This window comes from Anguilla rostrata, chromosome 4, assembly GCF_018555375.3.
Source record: "Anguilla rostrata isolate EN2019 chromosome 4, ASM1855537v3, whole genome shotgun sequence".
Classification (NCBI taxonomy): domain Eukaryota; kingdom Metazoa; phylum Chordata; class Actinopteri; order Anguilliformes; family Anguillidae; genus Anguilla; species Anguilla rostrata.
This window is the reverse complement of record NC_057936.1, coordinates 61,863,797-61,873,820: the sequence shown is the minus strand read 5'-3', so window position 1 is coordinate 61,873,820 and position 10,024 is coordinate 61,863,797. Positions and strand designations below refer to the sequence as shown.

At 42.0% G+C, this 10,024-nt stretch overlaps 1 long non-coding RNA gene across 2 annotated transcripts; it reads left to right on the top strand.

The window, feature by feature from the left end:
* The first annotated feature begins 528 nt into the window (after positions 1–528).
* On the top strand, positions 529–4,011 carry LOC135253908 (uncharacterized). Of its 2 annotated transcripts, XR_010329717.1 has the most exons (3): positions 646–1,443; positions 1,656–2,106; positions 3,087–4,011. It is a non-coding gene; the product is annotated as an uncharacterized LOC135253908 (long non-coding RNA). The 2 variants fall into 2 exon arrangements; XR_010329716.1 differs by having other exon boundaries at positions 529–2,106.
* The last annotated feature ends 6,013 nt before the right edge of the window (positions 4,012–10,024 follow it).

The following is a 10,024-nucleotide window of genomic DNA, read 5'->3' as shown; positions in this document are numbered from 1 at the left end:
TAAACAATACTTCCGTATTGTTTCAACAATGCATGAATAAATGACATGCGTTGACAAACAGTATTTTCTAATTATTCACATAAGTTGAGCTCTTGTGATCAAACACACCCCCAATCAAAGGTGTGTGTTCTCCTGCTACATTATTATTCCTTGTTAATGATGATAATTGAAATGAGCCAGTGTCTTTTTATAGTATGCATAATCATACTCATCAGTCCACACTAGTATAGCATGCCGTGTATCCCTCTAATCTGATTATAGACCATTTCCAAATTTATTTTGGGAAATTATTTATAATCAACAGCTGCAAAGTCTGCACAAATGACTGTAGCTTCTTTACAACCGCAACTCCTGGAAAAGAAAAATATATATATCAATAATAATAACAATAAATAAATGAAAATAATAAATAACCTGCAACAGGGTATTCATGCAGTGTACACAGGAGTGTCAGAGTTGAATTAAAATAAGATTTTCATTAAAAATTGCCGAGCTGCACATCTCACAGCTCTGAAACATGTTTTTTTAACTCCATCTGTCGTACGCAAACATGTTCACGACACATCTGGGCAAAACTGACGAGGAGGTTGTGCGAACAAGATTCATTAAGCATTCTGACTAATTCACAAAGGCCTATGCAAATGAGTCTGTGTTATTTACAGAGCTCTGTGAGAGGAGGCATTTCATTGTGGAGCTGATTGCCTACACAAAGACAATGCAACACGGAAGCAATGCCTTTGATTATCGCGGCTGTAATTGCCACAAGGCCAATGCGTTGCGATTTGAGGACCGAGGGGAGGATATTTTGGATGATACGTGCGATAGTTTTGATAAACCTTCTGCAAACGAAACCACTGTGTGTGTGTGTGTCTGTCTGTGTGTGTTCACGTGGGTGTGTGTGTGTGTGTGTGTGAGAGAGAGAGATTCCAATCTTACTCTTTTCCCAAGGCTAGGTGTTAATCCATTTAATCTTGACACTAAGTGGGTGCTTTTTAATGTTCTTAAGTTATTCACAGTTTTTGGAAGAAGAAAAAAAAAAAAAAAACTAAACCGCATTTTCTTATAATGCACATTGTACGTGGAATAACTAACAAAAGAGGTTTAAACTGGAGGCAGTGTTGTCCCTGGGCAATTTTAAATCTCCTCTTCACAGTCGTGTGATTGAAGAGAGTAATTGTTTTTGATTGTGGGAGGCTGCGTTCAGCGGGTTGTGCTAATTGACTCTGTACAAGTGCTCTCTCTGGTTCGGTGAGCCAGCGCGCGTCTCTTTGACATGGGACTTTTGTGTTTTCCTATTTTATGTTTCGCTATCTCTGCCGGGTCTCTACCGAAAAGGAGATTTTTACTCTCACGGGACCTCCCGGTTAAATAGAAGCGGTTGTTCAAAGCGCACGCTCCGTCACAGAATACCTTCCCTTCCGCATTTCTCCCATTCACACTGAGGTTAGTTTCTGCATTTAGTGGGCCGGGTCAATGGTTGTGTTAATTCCAGGCGCCGTGGCAACGGGGTTTAGCCTTAACGCGCACAGGGTTCTCCCTTCCCTAATTGTGAACAACGCTAAACCGTTTCGCTTTGACGATGTGATTAGCCTTTTTGCATAAGTAATGTAATGAATTGGTTACGCTCCTCTTTTTTTTCCCCCCACTGATTGCAGTCATGCTTCGCTTGAAAAAAAAAAACGTCACGGTGTCTAATTACGATTTGACCAAATGGGCCTCCAGACTGTCGCTGGAGTGACCATTTCCAGGACATGAGTGCCCCCCGCCCCCCTTTCATACACCCCCTGAGGGTTCTGAAACTTCACTTTATTTAAGGTAATTTGTACATTTACATTCTGCTCCAAGTGTAACGAAGCGCTCGCTTTGAAACGTTCTCATGGAAACCTCAAACACTCTGTGATGAAATCCAGCCAGGCTCCGTGTCATCCGTGACAATGTAGATGACAAAAAAAAAAAACGGAATAAAGTAAAATAAAGAAGGGAAATTGGACGCCGAGTCAGAAGGACATGAAAGGAGGCCGTGCGACAGGGCGCCTGTAGGTGCGAGAGGAAAATCAAAAGATCGGCGACCGGGTGGCGGAACTCAGAAAATAATGGGGCAGACAGGTGAGATCAGTTCCGGGAAGGAGGACACCGAAGTGCCTTATTCAAACGCTGGGGAACCTAATCACCCCTGTCCTCTCCGTGTCCCGTCTGATTGGGCAGCGAGTCGGCGGAAAGGACTGCACAGCTAATTGAGGATGTCGCGGGGAGTGGAAAACCACCCACAGTCAAGTCTGTCTGTCTGTCTGTCTACCCTACCTATCTATCTATTTAAAAATATTTACTTTTTTTGTACTATTGTAGGGCTCGCCTCAATGTACTTCCTTTGAATTTAAAGAGGAATGGTTCAAATTATTTTCCGCTAAGTTTGTGTGACTTTTTAAAATATATACTTTTTATGTATTGTAAGGACAAACCACACTGCTCTCAAAAGGCCTTCCTTTTAGAGCAGTGTGGTACGGTACATGTGGTAAACAACACGTCTGTCCTGCTCTTTCATCATCTTCCAGAACGAAAGTGGCGAAGGCCCTGATTCAGTCGTGTTAAAATGCACGTTGAATAAAGCAATTAATTTAAGTTGTTTAACTCTCTGCCTATTTCATGAGTCAATCCAAATACCCCTGCCATGACTCCTCATGGAAAATGCATTTGCAGATGATACTATCAGCTCCATTTTAAATGAGCCAACTGCATGTTTTAAAATCAGAGTGTTCAATTATATATCTAATTGTACATTTAATTATATATGTAATCTGATCTAATCATACATTTGATTTCATGTCTAATTGTGTATTTAATCAATTTAAACACATGATGACATTTTATATCTACTCTAGCCATATTGTTTTATCCAGGCAAACTGCCCCGTGTGGCATGAAAAAAACATTATTTTAAATTAAATGGAATTCATACCCTTGCAGCAGGAATCTCAAACCCAAATTCTGGAAGGCCGCTGTGCCTGCTGGTTTTTGACGTGTTCCTGCACTTGAGTGCATACTTGAAGTCGCTGAACGGCTAACGAGTCTAGACACTGTGTTTCCCAGGCATACATTGGCTGGCTGATAAGAAAGGAATTCACAAGAACCTGGCTCTGCCCGCGGGCCTCCTGGGCCTGGAGTTTGAGGACCCCCTGCCCCTGGAGGAACGGTTAGACCGGATTACACCGAGGTTTGCATTTCCAACCACAGCCTGCAGGTTGTTCGGGTGCGGGCTGAACAGGTGAGAGCAGGGACCGAAGCTGCTAAGCGACAGCTCCATGGAAAAGGGCTATTTAATCTCTTTAAGGACGGGAGCAGAGACTTAGCAGAGACTCCAGCCATGGGGAGAAAGGGAGACCACAGCCAGGAAGAGGAGGAGGAAGAGGAAGAGGAAGAGGCGGTCTGCGCGGAGACACGGGCCACGAGGTGGGCGGGATTAGCGGGGGGATGAGGTGTACCAGGAACAGATGTTTTTAAGCTTTGCCAGCTTTAGCCAGCGCTGGAGAGGCACAGGGGACCGGGGGGAAGGGGAGGGATGGTTTGGGGATGGGGTGGGGATGGGGGGGGGGGGGGGGGCAGGATACGGATGGGACAGCGGTACCAGCAGGGGGCCCGCTCAGCAGGGGGGTCTGTGAATGTATGCCCATGGGGGTTTGCTAGATAACTGAGGACCATAATGAAATAAGGACAGAATTAAAAAAAAAAAAAAGAAAATAATCCAATGCCTTAGGCCTGGCAGGGAAACAATTTTGCCGGATAAAGTGGTTCCTTTGTTTTTAATTGAATTTATTTATTTGTGTGTTGCCATCTCCCGATTTGAGCAGGTCTGCAACCCCTGTAGTCAAGTTTTTTTTTTCTGAATTATTTGTCCTTCCCCGTGGTGATGGATGATACAAGCGTGCTACCTCATTTTTATGCCCCAATGAAACAAAATAAAAAATAATATCAAACTACTGCATTAAAAAAGCAAGTAAATAAATAACTAAAAGCATGTTGTCTTGCACATTGAGTCAGTGTTGCTTCTCAGAGCCAGCTCTTATGATGCCTTTGTCTTAACGTGACCGTGGAGCACATGACCATCGGCAGCATCACACACAAACAGACGGGACGCAGAAGAAGTTGTGCGGTTAATTTTTAATGCACTTTTCCATTACTTACACGTCTGTGTTTTTTGTCGCCTGTCGCTGCTACTTTTCCCCTGTGGGTTGTTGGGGGGGGGGGATTGGGAAGACCCACCAGAACAGTGCCATTAGTGTGTGGAGTGAGGGAGGGGGTAGGGTGTGGGGGACCATCAGCCCCCTGAATCCCAGGTGTTCCACCAAGCTGGTCCACGACAGAAGGGGGTGATAATCGAATTGACCTCCTGCTGGGGGGCAAGGGGGCACTAATGGTAAGAGCTTCCTCTTCTGTCAAGACACTGTTGTCGTGAGGGTAATTAATTCTGATGTCTTAGAATACTGTGTTAAACCATTTATTTGTATTATTTTATTATTTGTTTATTTCTCGTTTGGGGACTCAGTGTTTTTTTTCTGGTTCTGTAATGAATAGCCAGGACATTGGTGTTTATTTTCAGTCTTCATGATTTACTTTTGGTTGTATTTTTAAATGGATGCAGCTTAATCATCAGAATTTGCCCTACGAATCTGTTCTGGGCGGTGTTTTGCAACACTTAGCGAAAGTTTTTCACTGTTTCTTACCTTTGCTAATGTTCACAGCTATAATTGCCCGTCTGCATCTGTGCCAGGTGATGACAGCAAGATATAGGGATTCTGTGCACCCCACTCCAGTGCTACTCCACTATCCGTATAAATTAATAGGCATGTCATTTAAATACAGACACAGGCAGAAGAGTTCAGCTCATGTAGACATTAAGTTTATGCAAATGCAAGTAATATTGTTTTAAATTCCTGGCCGGCTTTCAGACAAAACCAGCCCTATGATTTAATGTGCGAGTTTGTATTTTGCCGTCTACTTCTAACCATTAAAAAAACATCCACCTCCGCAAAAAAAGGAAACTGTGTCCCTGCTAATGACGTTGCTGTCACCGGACCATTCTTCACCATGGCTTCACGTGCTTAGAAGAGCTCATCAAGTTGATCAACAGTTGTTTCGGCTCAGAGCACCGTGGTTAAATTACAAACAATATAAATGTTGTTTGATATTTAACTGAAGCAATTTGAGTGAAGCATTATCGTGTTTTGAACAAAGGCAGAGCGGTACCTTTGTGCCCTGGATCCGTAATGGAGGCCTTGTGTCACAAGCCAAGCACACACTTAAGTGAGTCGTGGGGAAATCACTTCACCTGCCGGATCCGTAATGAAGGCCTTGTGTCACAAGCCAAGCACACACATATAAGTCATGAGGAATTCACTTTGTGCTGCCTTGGCTACTGTGCCAAATCTATCCAGCAGGGGTCGCTAGAGAGTGATGTGCTGATTAAATGGCTCCTTTCTTATTCTTTTTTTTGTTGCATACCCAACCCACAGAGTCTGAAAGGTTATATATATTTTTTTGAATGTGTGTATTGCACTAAAACAATAGTGGTAATCTCTAAAGTGGGTCAGAGAGGCCTTGTCATACTGCTCTTTTAGGTCTATCTGTACGCATCAGAGTGCACTTTAACGTGCTTGAACCAGCTTACAGGCAGCCCAGTTGAAAACTCTTTAAATTCAGCTGATATCACAATAGATCAAGACCCATCTTGGTAAGTGCTTGCTAATAGGATGATACACATAACATTGGATTCAACAGATTGTAGGGTTAAAAGTGCACACACACACACACACACACACACACACACAGTCACAGAGGTAAAGTGGTTGTCAAATGTCGAAGCATGAATGCCTAATCTCAGTTAATAAGGCTTAATATTAGTTATTATGCAAGCCTTTTTTAGATAAAAAAAAAAAAAAAGCCAAGCATCACAGAAGTAATCCCCACCAGAACACACTTCAGTGGCAGCACAGCCCCATCATTACGCCCCAGTGGCGTCACCTCTGAACTTCATCAAAATAATCGCTCTGATTTTTCAAGCTGGGAGGTCATTAAGTCTCTGGACTGATGTATGACTTTCAGGGTCGAGTATTAACAAGGGATCAGGGCGAAATGCCTGTAAAAAAAAAATTCCATCTAAAATTGGATGAAAATAAACACTTCACTTTTAATATTTCCGGCTGTATTTGTAAAATGTGACTCAAAGATGGTCAGGAAATGGCCCCCATGATTCACACCCCCTTCCCCTTCTTCTCTACAAAGCAAGCACATCAACAGAGTGAGTGACAACCACTACCAGCTAGCTAGCAAGAAGCTAGCCAGAGTTTGTGACCACAAAATGCGCTCGATTTTATAAAAATGACTATTCATACCTGAAGAACATAGCCTCTTATAAAAACATTTTTGGCTGCTTCCGAGAGGGACTGGATGTTTTTTCCTCTGGGCCTGGCGGTCATCCACATTGGAAGCACCAGAGCCTTAGCCTCCCTAGAAGGTAGGTGCCGTCGATGTTTCTGCGGACGATGAGCCTTTTGACAGTCACAGCACCTGCTAAGTGTCCTTGAGGCTCCCGTTGCACCACCATCCTAGGGTACTGACTGGTATCCACAAGGCTGTTGGTATTGGCCCTTCATCAATGTAGAACATTTGGACTGCTCGACTGCCCTTAGCAGTGGAGAAGATGCTACAGGTCTTGCTGGGTTTGATGTAGATCCACAGTCACTTGATGTTCACAGGAAGCTTGACCTGTCACTGTTTAGTGTATGTCATTGTCGTTGTTATTGTTGCTATGTCATTACTGGGGATAGCCACATTCCAGTCTCAGTCTTTAGAAGTCTGAAATATACTGTAAGCATCAAAGTAGAACTCACAGTAAACTGAAAATCCAGAATTGTGTACTAGAAGCCTTAGAACAATAGAGTTTAAGTATTAATGCAGCCATTGCTGTAAGGAACACAGTCCTATATTCCAGGATTCTAAATGCAAAACAGAGAATACAGTAGCTTCTTGCCAACACTGCTGCAAGTAATTTATTATAACATCAATAGAGCAATTTGTAACAGTGTCCAATGAGCAGATCCAAACACACAAAAGTGCTGAGGAAAGCACAATGCAAGCTCTGTGCTGAAACATGGTCAAGACTTAATACATCTTAAAAGCTCACAATAAATATCAGTTTCTTTGTGAAAAGTAAGTTATAGCGGTATTTATACATTAAAGGTGATAAATATTGTATATTATTAATGAATTGAAATGTAGTATTTGAATCAGGTGGCTGCGATGACTTGATTAATAAGGTTAATGTGGTTAGGGATAAATGCATGATCTCAGCAAAAGCTCTTCCCACCTATAACGGGCTTGATTGACAGCACATAACTTCATGGACGCCTACTCGTGTTTAATTTTGAGAAGGGTTCCTTCAAAAAAAAAAAAAAAAGTAAAAAAATTAATCAATATGACATGCCACATATGTGCATAAAATATTTATGGGCAGCTCGTTAAATATTTGATCTCCTCTGACGCTCATTTCATCTGTAACACTAAAATAGTAGTGCATGGCAAATTTTATTCCGGAAAGTATCTTTCATATCATCACATATTTCAGTGAAATTTATGAAAATATTGATTATCTTTTTGATGGTGTAGCAAATCATTGCTTTTGATAAGTGCAGATTAATTTATTTAATATTTAATATATATACAGTTTCCACATTTATGTGTTAAAACCGTGGTGTATTAGCATGAAGTTTGTGTATCATAGGTAATGCTTTTAAAGTAATAAATAGCATAAGCAATGCTATTAATGTAATACATACCATCGGTAATGTGGGTTTCATGTAATGCATATCATCAATGATGTTTTTCAGTAATACATACCATAAGTGATGTTTTTAATGCAGTACTTATCATAGGTAATGTCTTAAGGCAATACTTCGCGTAGGCAATGTATGTTTAATGTAATACATATCATCGGTGATGTTTCAGTAAGGCTGTTTAAAAAAAAAAAGAAAAGAAAGAAAAGGAAATAATAAAAATTCTGGGGCTGATATTATAATGTGCCGCTTCGTGGTAACGAAATCCAAAGTGACACGTTGTCGTGTGCTAAAGCGAGCGGGAGGAGTTGTGCTACAGGACCCATTTAGATATTGCCACCCTTTAACTGAGACCACTTTGCACCCTGACAAAGGGGGATAAATAATGTATGGGGGGAAAGATGGTAAGTGCCCTCATAAAAGGTGTCCCAAATTAAATGCACCCATCTAATATACTTAATGCATCACACACGCACACATGTACACACACATGCACACATACACACACACACACACGCGTAAACATACATGCACACATGCATGCACATACGTACACACATACGCACACATGCACAAACATGCACGCACACACACACACACACACGCATATACACATATATACACACAAACACATGCAGTCACACTCACACACACATGCGCGCACACACACACACACACACACACACACACACGCACACACAAACGGTCTCCCATCAAGGTCCTCTCTCCCAGGGGTCCGTGGGGGGGGGCCTGCGGTGCGTCTCATTGAAAATGTAGCATTTCTGTGCGCGCCGACCGTCCCAGAATTCCAAGAGCGGCCCATTACGCGATGAGCGCTCACCCCGTAATGTCCCCCCACCTGCGACCTCAAGGCTCCTTCAGCCTAATGCAATGGGCCATACATCACTGCATCCTGCTCTCTAAAGAGGTCACTTAGCGCTAATGGATGGCAGACAGGAAAGACGGATTGAGGCATTCGGAGAATGTGATGTCTTAAATAAATAAAATAAAATATAGATATATTTTTTTTGATGATAGACAAAAGAAAGGAAATCAAGAATGAAAGAAATGAACGAAGAACGTGACATATTGGTGTATTTGTGATAGCACATTTGTGAACTTGTGCAATTCATAATGGAGCATGTCATAAAAAAAATGGTCGGTGTGAACTTTGTGGATGCCTTGCATCATAATAATAATAATAATAATAATAATAATAATAATACATACATACATACGTACATGCATACATGGATGCACACATACAGTATGTATATACATACATACCCTATGTACACAAATGAACAAATAAACAACACCTGCAAACAAAAGGGAAGTTAGAAATCAGTTCGGATTTGTAAAATGTTGTTCATAAAAGTCATAACATCATAACTGGTTGAAGAAGAGGTCGGTAGCTTCATTATTCTTTTATGATAAATAAATAAATAAATAAAACAGGTGCAGTAGTCATAAATAGAACATGTGGAAGGCAATATTCCACAGGATAAATAATTATAATTGAAATGTGAGAGGGAAGGGAACCTAGCTCCTATAGACGTGGTCTGTTCAGGCAGTGAAGGAGGCAGCTCCTCTTAACGCTCTCTTTACGCGCGTGTGATTAAAATGTGGTTAATGTGAAGCGGTTAGCCTGCTCAGCCCTCCTGAAACGGCTCACTGGACCCTGTGAGCATCCCCTCCCTCCCCCCCCACCTCCCCCCACACCTATCCCCCTCCCTCCTCACCCCTCCAGCCATGACATTAGTAACAGAGAGTGACAGACCGTAAATAAGAGGCTCGAGATTTACTGGACATGTGCTGTAAATATCCTCCGTGAAAGAAAATAAATAAATAAATAAATGAACACATAAAGGAGGGAGATGAAAGGGTCAGGCTGAAGAGAGTAATACGCTTTGATCGCTGAGGATCACGGTGTGCGGCGTGAACTGAGGGGGTCACCTTGAGCAGGCTGTGCCGTGATCGCAGGCCTACCCACATCCAGTGTCTGTGTTCAGTGTTGACTCAACTCCAACAAGAGTTAAACAGACTAGTAGGGATCGTGTATACTTCATCTACAAATGTACACTAGGAGAGTGAAATGTACTCTAGAGTTGATTTAACACTCCGTACTTCACTGTATATATGCTTGCTTATGTTTTTGCATTCAGATCTATTCTCTGGTGTAATAACTTAGGACATGTT